The 19,627-nt window shown below is 38.6% G+C and overlaps 1 protein-coding gene across 4 annotated transcripts in view; it reads right to left on the minus strand.

Moving 5' to 3' along the window:
* LOC142139435 (ephrin type-A receptor 6) overlaps positions 1-19,627 on the minus strand; it is a 630,331-nt gene that overhangs the window by 569,648 nt on the left and 41,056 nt on the right. The gene's annotated exons all lie outside the window — the stretch shown is intronic.

Raw genomic sequence — 19,627 nt, forward strand, 5'->3', positions numbered from 1 at the left:
TCTGTATTTGTCATTGCTTGGAACCTTGAAAAAGACTTTTGTTTACAAGTCGAAACGCGTTGGTTTTAATTATCGGAGGACAGTGGGACCCGACAGAGTGTGTAAGACGGATGTTACTCGCGGCGGTGGGAGGATTCTGATGTCATATACTCACCTGTTGTATGCGAATTCATCATCTTTCTCTGGTACGGGTTCATTTTTATGTTTTTACCCTCATTTGTTTTAATAAAGGGTAATATGCTAGATATGCTTCTTTCATTTTTGAGTGAGGAAGATCGTCAGTGGGGAGTCTGACAACGAGAGGAGGTCAACTCATTGTCTAAGAGCGAGATTACAGCTGAGTTTGAGTAAGCACATACCCATAAGGGAGGTGTCACGAGTGGAAATCAGGGTGCTGTGTAACACTATTTCACATGGGATCATGCATGGACTTTTAAGCTATATGATTATTTGAATGTTTCATGCACTGGGTCATACAGACTACACTATCATTTCTTTCTGTTTTTGTGTATGCAAATACCGTTTATTTCAGAGAAGTGGTAAGGATAGCCATTGTGAAAGTTTGCTCACAACCGTCTACAAGTGCATGTGGAGGTAATGCTACGCAGAATTATTTGAAATTTGCCTTCCACATATCCATCTTCCAGTGTACACCTGGTGTGCGTGAAGGCAGCGCTATATGTAGGTATCCATCTGTTTAATATATGTTGTAATTTGAAGTATCAGTGGGTCTTCAGGGAAACCTATTTGGCTGCAAACTTAGTGAAGCGCCACATCGGCAGTTGATTTGAGATTGCTTGGAACCTGTTGCTTCTGTGCACTATTCCTGCCATTCATCACACCTGTTCATATTTGTGTATTGGAGTATGCCTGTTTATTCTGCTACCTGAAATCTGCATATTCCACGAACTGAATCCTTGTTCACGTATTTTGCCTAAATAAAGACACATGGTTTTTATACAGCTATTTCCGCGTCCTGAATTCACTAGGAATCCTAACAACACCTATGAGTGTGCATTGCAGGCAAATAGGTGCATTTGCGCAAAAGTAAATGTGCTACATACCCATATATTCATGGTTAGCAAACGACCTTCACTGCCTTTTAGGACATAAATAAGAGGCTTGGAGGTTTAATCTAAAATAACTGGATAAACTCTTGGTCGTCCTGCTATAGCTATTTGCACTACAATCCATGCCAACTCTGTTGTGACCCTCAGTTGTCAAGTGTTACTAACAACTAATAAGAAGACAGCAGATCACTGGCAGGTAAATCACACCAACATGATAACAGTACAACCGGGTAAACAAAGTTCTACTTATATCTCTCACATGTGACATATTTACTATCCTCCATTGGCACAGAGTAAGTGAGCAAAAAACCCAAAAATGCAAATCTAGCCTGGTTGGATGGTATGTGTATCTATCACCTCTGGGTCTGCTTGTATTTTGGACCTATCTTGGGATTTGACCACATGTCCAATCTAACATCAAACTCTGCCCCAATGAAATTACACATATCTCTTTCCATCAGGCCACAACCTCAAGCTATGTCATTGTAAGAGGATTATCAGAGGATAGTACTTGAGGATATCAACTCCCCATTTAACTGTCAGATATTGTCCTTTTACTACTGTATATTTTTGAAGACTTGTTTCTAAAACAGTTAAAACAGTCCATAAGACAGTCCATAAGCCTCTTCCTGATATATGAATGCAAAATAAACTTTATTAATATTAAAGTGGTACACGATGCTGTATAAAGGTCTTGGATGTCCACTTTATAGCCCCTGGTCCTCTAGCTTTCTCATTATTGGTCAAGCTGAGGGATATGGAAAAAAATCAATTCTTATTGGGCTTTGGAGAACAATGTCTACTGATTTTTATTGTTTATACCTACAGGTTTTGATAGCTGTTTTTGTTTGGCATGAATATTTTTACTTTATGGTTATTTGTAATATTATATATATATAAAGCAGAGGGAGAGATATCTTGATGCTTATCAGCCACTTATGTCTTCTTGCTTACAGAGGCTATTTCCTTCAGAGAATATCTGTCTATTAAACTTGCCCACTTGTGTATGGAGAGCTCACTCAAAATAAATTTGATATTAAGTCAAAAGTGCTTTTAGTCGGAAAAAAATATTATCCAGAAAGCACATCTTCAAGCGAACAATTGCAGACTGCTTTTTCATAAATGGTAATTTTCTTTGCTGACTCACAATATGTTAATAACCTTGATTCCTTGCTTGTGCCGTAGAGTGCTCATTATATCCAGTTTTTAGCACAGGCTTGTAGAGCTTCTCCTTTGCTGAGACACAAGAGAGTACAAAATAATGACAATATACTCACCTGTTGTCACCGGTGTTCTAATTAATTCCTGTGTAATTGCCAAAGGCAAGGTATGATTCTTCCAGTAATGTGATGTATTCCATATAAAATATTTATCTCTTCACTCATTATTGACATTAGCCAGTCCTGTCTGTAACATTTGCAAACACTGTTTGACTTCTGTTAACTTGCCTTAGTTATAAAAGTACTTAGGGTAAAAAAGCAGACACACTTTAACACATATCTAGCACTTGTCTGCTATTTTGTTTGTCCTCACAAATCAGTAACCTCTATAATAACAATCAGTTAGTATCCTTTTAATCCACTTCTTAACATCCGCCACCATTTACTCTGAATGATACTACCCATATATGGATGGGAAGTTTATAGGTGAGAGCTATTGACACCTGCTCAAGCTCTTTGAAACAGGCTGAATGGTGATGTTCTAGAGGGGTGTGGGGTGGGTCCATTACCACCATTGGGGACCTTCGAGGATCTGGTGAACGGCAGATCCAAGCTAAATATGGTTTTGTTTTCATATTAACCCCTGTTAGAAAAATTTAAGTTAGAAAACGAGGTGCTACCTGCAGCCATAAATATCTTGCCTGATTATTTTTTGGGTAAGTATTCTATATTTTCTCTTTACTTTCTCAATTCTCTTCTCTATGTTGTTGATATCGATATGTTATACATCAGCTCTTATCAATGTTACTCTTCTGTGTTTTACTAAATGATAATAATAGTAATAATAATAATAATAATAATAATAATAATAATAATTAATAATACTAAGGTTTTGACATTTAAATCTCCAATTGTCCCAAACCACTGAATGTTAGGGTACACTTACCAAAATGTAGCCACTGCATAATGATTAACAATCATTTAGTACAGTAAACAACAAGAAGATGATCTACTGTGTAAAACCCAAAATCCGTTACTTTTTCCTCCATATTTGCCTTAATGCACAGATCCTTTATTATTTAGGTATTTATCATATATGGTACAGGTAGTACAGTAACACCAGCTTATTAAGGCATTAGATCCATTGTGCTCCTGTACAAATATTCTATTTGCAGCCATAAACATTGCACAATGGCTATCCGTGGTCATCCTTTGATATATGTCTTGTATAAGTATTGAGAAAATAAATAACTTTATTTGAAAGTGCTTTCTGCAGTACATATGACAATATGATAATTATTGAATTTGTTTTGTTCCTATGTTACCAATGGTTTTAGTTTCAGAAAGGCTCTGATAGAAAGTGCACTGAAAATAGGCTTCCCCTCCCCTCCACCCTGACCTCAGTTATCATTTCATATATATGTGTGCGCTATTGGTAGCTCTTCTATATAAAACAATGTGTATTATATTCTTACTAATCCTCTAATTGATTAACAGATCATAGCTAATCAACATGCACACATTACTACATTACTATAGATAAATGCAGATCTGTCAACATGAAACTTTTACAGAGAGACTGTCGGTAATAATTTAGTGAGTCACCAAATTAAAAGGTACAATTAGTGGTGTGCATCTTACTTTGTGGCTTCATGCTGCAAAATGAATGTATTGAAAGAATTACGTGAACAAACCCTTAGGTCAAAAATAATATGTGATGCACTGCATATGACAAGAGCTGAATGTCAGCCCACCACTGAATATTACATGAATATCATATACATATCCTGAAATACATACCGTAATTTCATGACTTTGCAAAAAAAAAAAAAGACATTTACTGCACTAAGTGAATACTTAGCATGTGCGCTATGGAAATAATGATATATCGTGAAAATTAAATTATTTAATGTGCTTGGTAGGCAAAAGAAATACTATGTCAATCAGATACAATTATGCTTTCAATTGCATCTATAAAACCTCACATACCCCTATATAGTCTATTGTATCCCCATATAGCCAGTATACCCTCCTATAGTCTCACATTCAACTAATTAGCAGAAATACCTCCATATATCTTCATGTTCCAGTATATAGCTAATATGTCCAGATAGCTAATATGTCTACACAGTTTCATATGAACCCAATCCTCCAGATACAATGGGTTTAGGGAGAATGGACAAAACACTATATGAAGAAAACAAAGCCAACAGATGAAGCAGAGTTTAATGCATTGAATATGCATCATTGACTTGATATTATTTTGAATATACCAAGCTAAACTCAACTATGCTAATCACAGATATGTCACAATATTAACACTTCATCCTTATCATTCGCTCAAAACAAACTTTAAATTTAACAAGCAAAACAAATAGTTAAAAATGTGCTCTTTTGCAGGCAATATTATCCAAAATTAACTACTAGAAAGTGAAATAATTTATTTTATTGAACTATAATTTTCCTGCTTCTATAAATGGGTAACACCTTCAGATCTTCTCTACTGACCTCTCCCCTTCTCTCCTTTCTCATTTTTCCAGCTGTTTCTCTGTCATTTCCCGATGGATGTCTAAAACTGAGCATAACAACTTCCCTCCTTCTAGTATCTCGACCACCCCTCCAAACATCTCTATCACCATAGAGGACACCCTACTACTATGTTCCCCTTGGTGTCACCATGTCCATCCCACTACATATCTAGCCAACTGCTCACCCTGTTGCTTCCAACTTTAAACACTGCCAGGACATGACCCTTTCTCACCTTTGGCGCTGCCAAAACTCTCATGCACTCTCTCATTATATCTTGTCTACTATTAAGTCCTCCTATCTGATCTCCTTCTCACCCTTCTCTATCCACTTACATTCATCCTCAAAGCAGCAGCAAGACAGACTTTCCTAACCAGCATCTCCCCTTCTGCCTTCCCACTCTGCTAATCCCTATACAGACTTTTCCTTCCCCAATCCAATTCAAACGTCCCACCCTCACCTACAAAGCCCTAAGCACTCTACCTCCACAAATCTGACTACATCTCAATTTACACTCCCTCACGCCATTTCCGTTCAGTCCATGGTAAGCACCTTGACACCCCACTGATGTCCACCCCCGTCATGTCTGTGGGGGGTGTCCCACCTCTCCTTATGTCAATCGAATACACTTCCATTCCCAATCAGACTCTAGACCAGCCTCCAAAGTCTTAAATTCTCCATAAAAATCTACCTCTTTATGACAGCCTGCCATCCTCCCATCTAAGAAGACTCTCACTAGTCCAGCCTGCCTCTGCCAACACTCTTCACTCGGCACCCACATTAGATTGTAAGCTCTCATTTCCTCTTATATTCTTGTACCCTCCCATCGAATCCACCTATGAGTCCCGGTATTGTGCCTCTTGCATTATCTGTTTTTCACTTTATGTTTGTTCAGTACATACCTATTGTGTTTTACATATTGCACGTCATTTTTTATATTATTGCTTTTATGCTTCTTGAATGTTCTGCATTTTGCTTTTCCTTGTTCGGTATATCGCTTGTTGGAACCCTACATTTTTTGCAATATGCTTTATTTCCCCACTGTACGGTGCTGCAGAATTTTGTAGCACCTTATAAAGAAACAACAACAACAACAATAATAATAACACTTTGCTGCTACTGACCTACGTGCACTCTTCTTTGTTGAAGTGTGGCAGAGTGATCTGCTCTGTCATGTGGTCCCACTTGTATTTCTAGGCTCATTTAGAAATAACCCAGCAGAAAGGCCCTGTTCAAGTGTTTCCTTTATCAAACCTCACATCAGCCTGTCCTTATCACAGAACAAATAAATGTGGTATATGGAATTCAAGCTGTGCAAGCATTTGTTGGCATTTGCTTGGCAGACAAAGCCTGGAGAGCGCTTCTTCCAGCAGAACACAAAAACAGAGGCCACTCGACTGGAGGTTATTCAGTAAAGTGAGATAACATTATGCCTGCATTCATGTGGGAAATCCTCTGAATTTCTCTGACAGTTCGTGAGAAAAATATTTCACACAAACTTGTTTAAATTTAAAAAGAAAAATGCAACATGGTTTAATGTCACAGAAAGCTGAAATATTTCTAAAGCAACAAAAACAGACATTGATGTTAACTATCATTTTATTAACTCTATGACTAAAAAAATGTAAATGAGATATCCTGACATTGCTTAATGAACCCATGTAATTACGGAGATATTGATATTTAGAGCTCTCTAATATACCTTCTATAGAAATTATAGAAGGCATATTATTTATAACACCTGGGATGAGCTGTACTACATAAACTATGCAAGAAGACAGATTTAGTGCAATTAAAATAGTAATCAGGGGCCTGATTCATTAAGGATCTTAACTTGAGAAACTTCTTATTTCAGTCTCCTGGACAAAACCATGTTACAATGCAAGGGGTGCAAATTAGTATTCTGTTTTGCACATAAGTTAAATTTCAGTGTACAAATAAGCTATCAAGTACTTGTGTGCTACATGAAAAAATAGTCAGTATTTATCTTATGTGCAAAACAGAAAACTAATTTGCACCCCTTGCATTGTAACATGGTTTTGTCCAGGAGACTGAAATAAGAAGTTTCTCAAGTTAAGATCCTTAATGAATCAGCCCCAGATCTTTAGCCCCTACTTGGTACTAACTATGCTCTAGCAGATGAGTCTTATTTCTGGGCAGAAGGGCAGATTGGTCCCCTATTGTCTGTCTCCTTTTATCCCTCCGCCCACATATACAGAAGAGCAACAGGAAACATAGAGTGGTCACAGTATAAAAGATTGGTAAAGTGCAGTGATATCACCACGTATAATCCCCGAATATTCTATGACATGGAACTGTTGATTCTACAGTTTGTGCACATGGTGTTCAGTGTGGTTCCCGGCCCCAACACTGAATTTACAAGACAACAGAAGTCCATGGAAAGTGGGGCCATGTATGACCACCTGGGCTTCTGACCCTCTATCTTGCTTCTCAGGTAAGACATAAAAACAACAACAACATAATAGTAATAGTGTTTTACAATTCTTTAGCAATGACGGTCAGTGTACACAAAGGGGCTCATTTAGAGTTGGGTGTACGTCTGTCAAATATGCAATTTCATACTGCACATGTGAACCAGAAATGTGCGTACATACGGTAGTATGCAGATTTAGTTGTATCTTACGTTTACAACACCTTGAGCTTGGAGAGGCAGAATGCAGAAGGGAAGAGGTGGGCCAGCGTAGGCAGAGCTCAGTAAGGACATGTCCACATAACTGCAACTGAGATAGACCAGATCGGAGATGCATATATGCCTGGCAAGAGGGCTGGGGGCTGATAGGATACAATAATGAGGATGAGGATCAGCAACAGCAGCTAGTCGCTTCTGATTGGCTGATTGCATCTTGATCCCACCCACTAACAGTAGGGGTAAATGGGGAAACAACTGGTGTTGGTATTTAATTACACTATATATAGCACTGTCCAGCCACTATTATCTCTTGTGTATATGACAATTCATTACATTATTAGGTTGTGTACAAGTTGGGTAATGCGACTTTACTAGTAACATTGTCAAGCCAATCTCTAAGCAGGGATACGACCGTTAATTTAAAATAAAGCATAGTAGTGGATATAGGGTAAAAATTGGATTGCAATATTGAGTCTGGGGGGATTTTCAAAATTGAAACAGATTGGCGGTTGCTTACTCTGGATTAATTTCAAATATAAGTGCAGGATCGCAGGAGATCCAAAATAGGTTGAACTTGATGGACTGGTGTCTTTTTTCAACCTCATCAACTATGTTACTATGTTACTATGTATGTTACTATCATGGGTGTAAGTAAACACACTTGTTACTCCTGATATAAACCTTGAGCACATGTTACTGATGTACAGCTGGATGCAGTATGAGATACATGCACATTGTCATCCCTGCATTTATTCCTGGTCCTCTTTCACTGGTTACGTTCGGGGACATGAGCCCCAAATACTGTATAACATCCTGCATACCACATACTTGTAGTGCTACATATCACACCCTTAATTCTATTATCAGTGAAATACATCACTGTCCAAATGAATGTAATACAAAGTATCCTTTAAATGTATCAGGAATAAACAGATGTATATTGACCCACAGTATAAACTGTTCTCAGTTATAGAAGTTTTTTCATTGACCATATTTTTTTCTAATACTGACCAGCTAATCAGTGCTCTTTGAGGACCAACAAATTAAAGGTAATTGTAGTAATCGCTGTGTTTAGCCATTGGTGACAATCTAATATCATCATCATCACCATTTATTTATATAGCGCCACTAATACCGCAGTGCTGTACAGAGAACCCACATCAGTCCCTGCCCCAATGGGGCTTACAGTCTAAATTCCCTAACACACACACAGACACAGACATACAGACAGACAGACAGACAGACAGAGACTAGGGTCAATTTGATAGCAGCCAATTAACCTACCAGTATGTTTTTGGAGTGTGGGAGGAAACCGAAGCACCCGGAGGAAACCCATGCAAACACAGGGAGAACATACAAACTCCTCACAGATAAAGCCATGGTCGGGAATTGAACTCATGACCCCAGTGCTGTAAGGCAGAAGTGCTAACCACTTAGCCACCGTGCTGTAAATGCTAACTTAGGAGATGCGTTCAGCAGCTGTGAGACAACCTCCTCGGTTATGTTGAGGATCTTTGGATCATTATGGTGGGCAACTGAATGACTCCAAATAGCAGGTCTACACAAGTCCCTGATTAGAAAAGGGTACAGACACAGCCCTTTATACTGCCAGGAACTGAAGACCAATGATCTCTTTACGTGTACATATGGCCCACACAACTACCCACTATTAATGAAGCATGAGTTCGCTTTCACAACAGGCAAATATAGTATATATTTCTATATCACAGAGAAGACTATTGAATTCAGACTCCTTACAGTTACTCCTGCCAACACAGAGGGGCACACCTCAATAGAACTACTGTAAGTGCTTAATAACTATTCATACATTTTCCTTAATAAGAAAGGGATCGTGGGACAACTACATGGATGAGTTCACAGATCCCACATTTTCATACATTCCCTACTAGAACATTGCGACAATGTAGGCCACGCCCTCAAATAAATGTTCACACCCACTGTACACCACGATTCTTTCACTACAGAAAGGAGAAGTGTTCTGTGAGAGATAAAGTCTCTGCCTATCCCTAAGGAATACGCTCCGTAAATAGCACACAGGGAATTTCCTGATCCACAGAACTAAGAACAAGTCCTTCACCCACACCTGAACTCCTCAGAAAAGCAAGAATGCACAGACAACCAAGCTAGTATATAACTCTTCATTGCAGCTTGAACCTATGACTAACAATTTCTTGGTTCTTTAAATATTTAGGATTACATTGTCACAAAGCCGAATAATGAACAGGGAAGAATGAGTAGCTGGAAAGTATCTGTGTTTTCATCTACATAGAGCACTTTCAGTAGCTTTAAGAAAAATGCGTAGGATTGAGGCAGAAAACAATGATAAAAAAGCTGTTATGTTGCTAATTTGAATGGACAAAAAAGCCTAGGTGAAACTTAACATAAATCATTTTGTTTATCCCTGTCGAATACATAACCTGAAATATTTCACTCACATAATGGAATTCTCTGCACACAACTATTCTTGTGCAGTCATGGATATAATAATAGTGTATTTAACATGCTTTGGGCTAAGTAGAACTCTGCCAATATATTTTTATTCTAAAAGCAAAACAGCAACACGGGACAAGCACCATCTGAGTTATCCGAACTGCTATAAAAAAAACCCCTCACAAGTTCTATTATAAAAGCGACATATTTTGGGAGATATTGGTATAAATATTAATGTCAGACACTCTGTCTACCCCCAACACTCCAGAAAAATAGAGCAGCAGGAGGTCTTGCACATTTAATCAGAGTTATCTCCAAAATTATGCTTACATTAAAAATCAAGTGCATGGAAATGTCTTCAGATCTGCAATCAGAATCATACCAGGAAATGCTGATCATATTTCCAAACAGAATACAAAAATAGCTTATTCCAGGCTTATAAAGGAAACTACCATGTATGACAGTGTAATGCCGTTTTAAATGCATGGAATGTCTTTATTAACAGAAGTGGAAATCTTTCATCGCACGTGTCTATATAAATTGGAGATTATATCTGCAAGCAACCATCAGCTCTCCAACCACGGTGAGATCCATTTACATATGCATAAAAACGCAGAGGCACAACAAAAAAAAGCTACCTAGTGTATGATATCATGTGGCTTACCAAGCATCATCACACCTGTGTAAATGGACAAACTCAAATTCTCTATACTGAAGATAGACAATTAATTAATTAGCTGGTCACAGTTATGATATAGACTGAAGATAATAGACCTCATTTAGAGCTGAACGCAAGACCCTATCCTTAGAGAGTAAAATAAGTTTTATTGTACTGTTCAGGCACACAAAAAAGTGTATCCATATTGCGCATTTTGCATATTTCTGAATTGCACCACCTTACGTCTAGAAAGGCGGAATGCGGGAGGGAAAGGGCATATACGAATAGACCATGTATTAGTGAAGGCGTGATCACGTAATTGCACTCTAGTTAGAGGAGGACACAGCCAGACCTTTGCAGTATGTTAGTAAAGATATAAATAAATGTAAAAAAAACCCTGATGGGCCCCCCGCTTCCCATAGTTATCCAAGGTCCAGTGATCATATCCTGAGCTGGTTGCACCATCTGCGAAAGGTGTTGCATTTGCAGCGGGGATCCGCACAGAGCAGTATGCATCTTCTGTATGGTTCTTTCAACTTTTTCTTCCTTGTAGATTACAAACAGGAAGACAAAAACAAACTCATGTGCTTTGGTGGACATCTAGACGCACCTATGCAAAAGCCATATGGTGCCACCATAGATAATTAGGCACTGCCCCTCCTCGGTGAATATATCAGTCAATACCAATCTATAGAGATTTCTCAGAACCCTCGCTCATCCACTGCAAATGTCAGGTCTCAGTTATACTCCCACCAAAATATCTGCCAACTTTGTCTGGAAACTCAGCTCAGCCAAGAGTCTTGGTAAAATAAAGGTGAGGATCACATTGTGATGAACTCTGGTCACAAGATCATGCAAAGGCAGGGGACAACCATACGTCCCTTCCAAAAAACAAGGACATTTGTGAAGGTATTATAACCCAATGGACAGTTTTGCCATCTTTGCTGCTGCAACTTTGTCTCGGTTGCTATATGCTGTTTTCTGGCCTCCATAACAAGTTGCCTTCCAATAACCTTTCCTCAGATTTGCTTTGAATGTAATTTAATCTTCATGATGAAGCTGTTGTTTGGCAATACACTAGCCAATTGTGGGACCTCTCATAAACAGATATAATAAACTGAACTACTTTAACTGTACACATAATACCTCCAATTAATGAATTATGTAACCTCTGAAGACAAGTCATTGTATCAGTGTATTAAGTGTCTGCGCAAAAAGAGTTGTTTTATTTGTTATTAATTAAGAAAATTTTTTACTTTATTTTATCAACTTAAATCAGTAGTCCCGTATAGATTTTTTTTCTTTAAATACGTTCTTAAATAAGTTAAGCACCTTTAAGAAAGAATCTGATTATCATTTTCTTAGTGATCCTCCTGCAAAACATTATTTCTTTTTCACAATCTCCCTCTTTGCAAAATATGGCTGCCAGACACAGGCTCACAGCTCTCAGCATGTCATGCAAAGGCAGAGTGGGGAGAAGGGGGGGAGGATTTTACAGTACATTGAGCGGACAGAGCTCAGAGGTTTGTTCCAAAGCCTCTCTGCTCACTACATCATGCGCCATGTGACTGTGGTTGCCATGGTAGTCAATGACACTGTGCATATTTATAAATCATTAATAGCATCTTTAAGAAACAAACCAAAGAAAACAATAAATACAATTTTTTCTTATAGCCTACCACAGTGATTTATGTAAAAAAAAATGCAACTCATTTTCTCATGCAATTACTTTTTTAACATTACCGAGTATTTTGTTTTGATTAATGGTAAGAATTCCGGCATAAATCCATTTTGATTCTATAATGTAAAAATATGAAATTTAAAAATGCCAATGGGGGTGATATAGTCACTGTATCAGTGTTTACTATAGACAAACAAGAACAACAAATGAAGAAGCCTAGAAATGATTCCAGTCTGTTAGCGTGCTCTACCCTCTCGGACTAGATTTACCCTGATTAGCATAGCAATTTGCAATACGTTTTTCAATTAGCGCTAATCAATTTGAGCTGCCAAAAAAAGAACACTTTCTGCTGTAAAAAAGTCCAAAGAATGCTAATGAGAACTTCACATACCTATGTCATCTCCAGCACCAGTTTATAAATGTAAATCTTTCCCCTTAATTACTTTCTGCATGACAGCTTGGAAAAAAAGTACCACTTATGAGTCATAATTTAGCTAAGTTTACCATGACAGCACATTTAAAGTCCTGAGGAGACCTGTAATAAAGAAACAGCACAAGCATTTTTGTGAAAACAATCCATTTTGTTATGTATACACATGGGGTGTACAGACATCAATCATGGAGCCTCAGTTATTGAGCATCTAATGAAACATTAAGGGGGTAGATAAGCAACTGTATTCACTCTGCTTTGCACAACATACATTAATGTATAAGCAGGATGGTATTTAGGTGTAGATATATCAAAGCTTCTAAAAAGGAAAAAGTGGAGGTGTTGCCCACAGCAGCCAATCAGATTCTAGCTATTATTTTGTGGAATGTACTAGTGCTGGTGGATCCAGAGGGGGTTCGCCCCCCTAGCAGCACTCCTTATCCCATTAAGCTGCGGTGGAGAGGTCCAATCACGGGGGAAAGGGGCGCGGCCGACTGGACCAACCAATCAGAGTAATAGAGGGGCATGGCTATGCAAAATTGCCTCTCCCCCTAAAAAAAGTCTAGGTCTGTCCCCGTGTACTAGTCAGCCTATTTACAGGGTTTCCCAAACCCAGTCCTCAGGGCTCCCCAACAGTGCAGGTTTTCCGGATCACACGTGTCATAATTAGGACCACCTGTGGATCTGTTACAATGTGTCAGTCGGTAATGAATACAACTGTGCTCCAGCAAGGAGATATGGAAAACATGTACTGCTAGGGGGTCCTGAGGACTGGGTTTGGGAAACCCTGGCCTATTAGATAATCAGTCTCTGAAAGGAACCAAGCAACCCCATATATTACACAAGGCCTTTACTTCAGATATGAAAATCTTTCAAACTGTGCCTTCCAATGATGTCCCCATGCCTGGAGACCTCCTGCAGTTAGTGGCTGGGAGGAATTATCAGGAAGGACATTTTGGCAAGCAAGAGACAAAAGGGCTGAGAAGAGATGGTGGTACATAAGGACAAAATGCATAAAACATGGCCACACCCCCCATTGTGTCATGATCACACTCCCATAGTGAGGTCGCCACACCCCCATAGAGATGTGGTCACGCCCCCCTGTCCTGATGCCGGAATCCCAAGTATTGGGAGGTATGGAGACATGAGACAAAATTGGTAGACAAGAGACATGGCGGAAATGGAGAGACTTTCAAGAGAAAAGGAAAACAGACATGAGAGAGGGGAGAGGCGTCAACATTTTCCACCAGGGCTGACAGGCCTTTAGGTACACCACTGTCGTAACCTATTGGTAACCTATTAGTTAGTAATTCAGATGGAGCATGCATTAGGTGGTTTCATACATGTTCTACCGAAGCTGTGGAAAGCCCCCTTTCCCATTTTGTTATGGCGTTACAAACACTGCTGTAACCTTAATATATGAAAATGTCACTTTCTGTCCTTTAAAGGTTTTCCTTTAATTAGAAGTCTTGCAAGATCCTAACTTTCTTGCCTGCTTTTAGCGAGAATGTGATCTACGGTAGCCAATTTCTGCTGGGTACTCAAATCAATTGCACTCTAGGGGGTATACTGATTGTGGTTTTAATAATATAGAATACTGTGAGTGCAATTGATTAAAGATTACTGCAAATAATCAGCCTAGTGCAAAACAAAAACCTCTTCTAATTGTAGTTTTATGTGATGTCATGTATGACCTTGCCAGGGGAAGAAAATATCTGGAAGCAGTGGGAAGTGTTTAAAATGAGTTTGATTTTAATATGATTTTAATATTAGCTTTTCACTTGAGTTTGAATTAGACTGCCAGCCACAGTGCCTGGCTGCCACATAATTTCATTAAGATGACCAGTCATCTAGGGAGAGTTGAAAGTTATGTTAAATTGCAGTGGAGTCTTTGATCACTGAAGCTTCCTATGTCATAAATAACTTCTTGTTATTTCTTTAACTTTTTATTAACCGGAACCACAAATACTTATCTGCCTTTCCTGAAATATTCTGCAGGGACAGAGGCAACGTCTACAGTGTGCAAAGACTTTTAAATGAAATGATTGTAATTCCTTTTATTGGTGCAGCCTAATTATAGCGATATTATAAATATGTACTGCACATGGATGCAAATATGCCATATGTTTGAAAGGCATTAGACTGAATAGCCAGATGCTGTGGTTACTTAGTAGAGCACACACAAAAAAATGTTGCATTTTTCCCAATCTGGTTAGTTCTTTCAAGCGTAAAACAGGCAGGAAGGGAGAATCTGGGGGAAATGGATGAAGTTTGAACAGTGCAGAACAGAAGTTGTTATTGCAGATTTTTTTTAACCAATTTAAAGCCCAAATATTTATTTTCATATACAAAGCATGAAAATGAACAGTCATACCTCAACTTTACAATTAAGCATTATGGAAAGGTAAAGGTCTCTTAACTTGATTGAACAGAGAATAGAGGGGAGGGAATATTTGGCCCTATTGAAGACACATTAACGTTATTTTTAAAGATGACAACTATCAAAGGAATTATAGAGAGTTGGTTAACTTTAGTCATTTCAGATATTGTATTTAACTCAAGGATATTCAGCGCGGCTGCTACAGGGAGACACGAGGGGCTCGGTGAGGTTCAGGCACGTAAGGCCTGTGTGTGCCTCTGTATATTAGTTTAGGGAACACTTCACTTTTACTTTGTGTTTTCCTGCACATAGTTGGCAGAATAAGTAATAAATTCCTAAAACAGAAGCTCTGATTTGTGAACAGAGCAGTCGGTGTTCACATGTCAGGATCTATGTGCAGGAGAACTGCATATAAGCGCAGAGTTCCCTAGGCTTGTCTGTCTCGTGCCTCTTCACCTCCCCAGAAGTGGGATTGGGCCCCTTCAAAATGTTGTTATGGGACCCTTTTATTCATTGTTTCATCCCTGACCTAAGCAAGACTAGGGCTGTATTCAGGGCTGCACTGAAAGCAATGCGGGAGGTGGACTGCCCAGGGCACAAGCCAACAGCCGCCCGCTATTTTCCCATGCTTGAGTGCACAGGTGTACATGAATGTGGTGCTCACACAGGGCATCTAGCACCTGCCTGGTGCTAGATGAAGTACACCTGGCTCCCTGCAGCGTCATGACGTCTCAACGCTGTCAGTGGAAAGGACCAGAGAGAAGCCAGTTATAGACAAAAAAGAAGCAGCAGAGAAGCCGGAAAGAAGAAAAAAGAAGGAGCGAAAGTCATTACTAATGAATTAATGGGAGATGTCTGGAGAAAACGGGGGAGAGGTTTATTGAATGGGAATGTTTTTAATTTACTGTTGGTCCTGCTGGCAGCTGTGTAATATGTTGGGTTATTAAATGGGAATGCTAATAATTTAATGTTATGGCTGGTTGGGAGGCTTTTTTTTTTCAAAGTAAACACTATTAATTTACTGTCATGGGTGCTATTAATTTAATTTTAGGACTGTATAGGGGAAATAGGCATATTTATTAAATGGGAATGCTATCAATTAAATTCTGAGGCTTTGGGTTGAAGGAGGCCTGTTTATTAAATTTTAAAAAAAGCTACTAATGTAATGTCCGGCTGGGTGAGGGAGAGGGAGGCCTAGGTTGTTCACTCACTGCCCGACTTTCCAGGATATGAATAGTTTCTTTAAACTCTCTCTTTTCCAAACAGGACTCTGACATTCCAGGATCCGGCCAAGCAGCAACGAAGCTTAAGATACCAGCAGCAGCAGGTAGTCAACACTACAAGAGCAGGTAGGAAAGCGCAGGACAGTGTTGGAGAATGGTCTTGTACTTGTAGAGGGCTAAGCATGTCCACTACGTAGGATGGCTCCGCCTCACTGACAGTGAGCCACTGCTGAGAAGCAGCATGTACTTCCACCAAGATGGGGTAGAGGGCACCAGTGTTCTCTGTTGTCCAGGGCACTTAAATATCTACTCACGGATCTGGCTGTATCAATCATATAGGGTGGCTAATTAGGCACATGCATAATTGGGAACTTAGCAAGTAGTGTAGAGATGGTTGTATGCTGATTTTACTTATGTTTTGTATCTTTCTTTTATTTTCTTCTTTTGCTATTTGGTCTGCATCAACCATGTATATTTCCCATTAGAATAATGCAGAAGACCTCATATAGGCTATATTCATGCCAGTGTATTTTCTACATGTATACTACTTTATAACATTTCAAAAGCATGCTCAGTTCAAAGCATGGTTTGTGCTGGTCTAGTTGAATATAGAGAATATGATATATCCTGAGTGACTATGTAACACTGAAAATAAAATTGAAAATAACTTTTAAACAGAATACCCACATGGACCTGGGGATAATGCTGGCGACACAAACGTTGCTCTTACGGCAAATATTGACTTTAAATCATCATGAATGTCATACCCGTAATTAAGATCAGGTGGATAACTGCTATCGGTCTCTTATGTGATTCTATCCCCTGACCCCATGTGATCCAGCCATGGGCCAGGACGCCGGCCACTCAGCTACCCTGCATGTTTTACCATGTTGCTCAGCGCGAGTAGAGTTGCAAAATCGGCAAAATGAGTGTAATCATCATCATCAGCTATTTATGTACCGCCATTAATTCCCAACTTAGATTCCATTGTTTTGAAAATAGACATTAGTGTGAATTATGAGATGAAAGCAGTTATTTAAATTTTATTTTATGAATATAATCTTTGTATTTGAACATAACTGAGACTTGGGGGTAAATGTATGAACCTCCGATTTCTGCAAGTCGCCGGAAATCGGCGACTTTGCAGTGAAAATTTAAAGCGGCGATGGCTTGTAAAGGCAAACTTGCCTTTACAAGCCATCGCCGCTTTAAATTTTACTATGAAATCAGAGGTTCATACATTTACCCCTTGATGTTATAGAGTAGTGCCAGTTAGCAATAATGTGCACATAAATTCAGGGCTGAGGAAGCACTGATGCTATAGTCTGGTGGGATTCAGAATATACGGTCAGAACTAATGTTACTAATGTTGATAGTGCCCAACATTTGCTGGCTGGATGGAGTGTGCAAGGAGATCCAACAAAGAGAGTGTTAACAAATTAATTCAGAACACAGGGCCTGATTCATCAAAACGCGTATCTGCAGCTTTTGAAGGTATCGTACGCAAGATCACTCTGGGATATACAACCGTTATCATAGCCCTGCTTGCTGCATCTCCCAACACAAAGGACACATACTACAGACTATGGAAAGGGAACGGGGCGAGAAAGGGGCATTTTTGCATAGTCAATGTACAGTAAGGGCACACAGCTACATCCGAATCAAGCTCTGAGCATCTCAAAGTTACTTGTTTTTCTGCCACATCTCTTGTTCAGCTACAGGGCTAGTCTAAGTCCTGATCATTTCAATGACAGTCTTGTGTGCATGCTACAACATGTGTTTGCAATCACGTGCAACTGCAATTTGTATTTTATGTTCAGTAGACATTAACAACATTCTATTAACATGGGTCTGCAATGAAAAAGCTTTTATAACAAATGTATGTGATACTTATAGATTTTTGGCTTCTGAACACGAAAATGACTCCCGATTTTGCATATATACATCATGTTTTTCTGCAAAACCTGAATTATGAATAAGTAATTTTTTTCAAATTCTTTAAAATAATAAATGTATTCTGCCTTCATTTATTATAAAACAGTGTCTTAAATTAATTCAGTCGGTAGTATAGAACGTTGCAATTCAGTTCTTGTCATAAAACTTCCCCCCTCCGCCCAGTGCGAAATTAAAGTCCACATGGGCCTGGAGCTGAAATTCACAAAGGGCCTAAACCCCATACTGTTTAAAGGAACACTGCACACACACAACAACTGCAACTACAAGGTGAGCACATAAGAATACATTCCCATGTTTTCTCTGTGAGTGGGATAGCAGAGCTAAAAATTTATATTGGCAAAAAAACAATTGGCCAGTTCGAAAAAGTTTAGAAATTGAAAAAAATAATGTCATCAAATCAAGTTTAGTAGATCCAAATAAAGTTTTACTTCCACCTCTCCATATAAAATTAGGACTGATGAAACAATTTGTAAAAGCACTGCCTAAAGATGGAGAAACTTTCAAATATCTTTGCACCATATTCCCTAACATATCCGATGCTACACTGAAGGAAGTCATTTTTACAGGCCCTGACATTACAAAGTTAATAAAAAAAAGAACATTTTGGGCGTGTAATGAATATTGTGGAACTTTGGGCGTGGACTTCATTCAAAAACAAGTGATTCAAAATTTTTAGGCAATGTCCAGGATCCAAACTACAAAGAAATTGTCAGTGAAATGCTTAATATTTACAGAAACCATATAGAGCATTTCCCGAATAATCTTGGAGACTACACTGAAGAACAGGGTGAACGGTTCCACCAAGACGTTAAAGATGTAGAAAGAAGATACCAGGATCGTTGGGACGTTAGCATGATGGCTGACTACTGCTGGATGATACACAGAGACGACACAGAAAAAAACTTATAAGCGAAAAGCGACAAAACTAAGTTTGAAGACAAAAAAAACAAGATGATAACGATTTTTTTCAAGAATTATGGTTTTGTTTCTATTATTGTTTGATTGTATTTTTATTTTATTATGTAATTAAGACTAAAACAAAGTGATATCATCTACACTTCTTCGCATGTCACAATATATATGCCAAGAACAATTAAACTTCTTGTTTTTTCTTAAAAATGTATGTAACCCTCTTATAGGTAAATCTGATGTGGTCATTGTTTTTAATATACTATTTCTTGATGCACAGAGAAGTATAATTAAGAATATAAAAGCATTATTAAAAAAGCTTTCAATACCTTAAATTTCGCAGACCTGTGTCATTGTATTTCATGGGAGGTGGACTTTTTTAACTGTTTTATCATTACATTTTTTTTTCCTGTGAGTTTTTTTCGAATCTATGATCCACATATTGGACGAATCCTGCAGCATCCTGGGTAGTAGAGCACAGCACAACTGACCCCGATTTCAAAAGCACGCGTATCTTGAGATCCGTGCCTTGA

This window comes from Mixophyes fleayi, chromosome 2 (assembly GCF_038048845.1).
Source record: "Mixophyes fleayi isolate aMixFle1 chromosome 2, aMixFle1.hap1, whole genome shotgun sequence".
NCBI lineage: Eukaryota > Metazoa > Chordata > Amphibia > Anura > Limnodynastidae > Mixophyes > Mixophyes fleayi.